We start from the raw sequence: 1,316 nt of genomic DNA on the forward strand, positions 1-1,316 counted from the left end.
TGAATGTGACAGATAATCATTCTGTCATTTTTTTTACATTATACCCTAGTACTGCTTTTCTCACCCTTTTATTGTCAATGAGGGCTACTCCATTTCTTCTAAGGGATTCTTGCCCACAGTAGTATATGTACTGATCACCTGAATTAAATTCATCTATCCCCATCCATTTAAGTTTCCTGACACCCAAGATGTCGATATTTTAACTTTCCATCTCCTGTTTGACCACATCTAAATTACTTCAATTCATAGATCTTGCCTTCTGGGTTCCTATGGAATATTGATTTTTGCAGCATCAGACTTTCCTTTCATCACAGGGCTGGGCTTCCTTTTGGCTTTGACCCAGTCACTTCATTCTTCCTGGAGCTGCCTGTATTGTATTTGTTCTCCACTCTTTCCCAGTAACATATTAGATACCTTCAGACCTGAGGGATTCATCTTCTGATGTCATCTCTTTTATCATTTTAATACTTTCCATGGGGTTTTCTTGACAAAGATACTTGAGTGATTTGCCATTTTCATCTCCAGTTATAGTCCTTAAAAGCAATTAAAATATGACCTGATACTAGTCATTTGTGACTCATTAACATTTCCCTCTTTAGAGAGCACTTAAGTAAAAAGTTTCCTGTTGTTTTGTCATGGTTCTCTGTAGCAAGAGAAAGAAAAGAAATAAATTTCTTAATCAAAATAAAAAAAATTTTCTGTTTTATTGCATCTTTATCAATATTTTAGTGAACATTTCTATAGCCTTTCCAATTTTCAACACTTGTCTTTATGATCACATTTCTAAGTCTGAAGTCTAAAGGCTTTTATTTCTTGTCATTTTCTTTTGCTCTGTCTTTGAGCCAAATATCATCTTGAACAAAGTGTTTTTCTAACATCTGGAATCCCTTTGAGGTTGGTATGGGTAGAAGAAAAAAAATGAAAGATTTCATGTAAGGCATAGACTTTTAAATAAGTAGGGCCTATGGCAGACATTGAAAAAGATGCAAAAATCAGCTGCCATAATGCTTCCCAGGTGATTTGCATTTGGCTAATTTGTTGCCTTAGAACAGATTCCAAATCACAATCATGAAACATTTCAAAACTCTAATCAAAATTTAAAATATTTTTAAGAACAGTTTTTGGCTGAGTCTCTAAAGTAGGATCCTAGAATTATAGATTTAGAGATTGAATACAAATCTCTCGTTTTACAGATGAAAAAAACTGTCTTGTCATATGGGTCACAAGGCAATAAGTGGCAAGGTAATTTCCAGCCCAATCTTTGCAGTCATTATAGGAGAGAGCAACCTCTGTAAAAAAAAAAAAAAAGAGGGGGA

Source organism: Petaurus breviceps, unplaced genomic scaffold (genome assembly GCF_028583685.1).
Source record: "Petaurus breviceps papuanus isolate PSGF00001 unplaced genomic scaffold, PetGlider_PUasm1.0 183, whole genome shotgun sequence".
NCBI classification, from domain to species: Eukaryota; Metazoa; Chordata; class Mammalia; order Diprotodontia; family Petauridae; genus Petaurus; species Petaurus breviceps.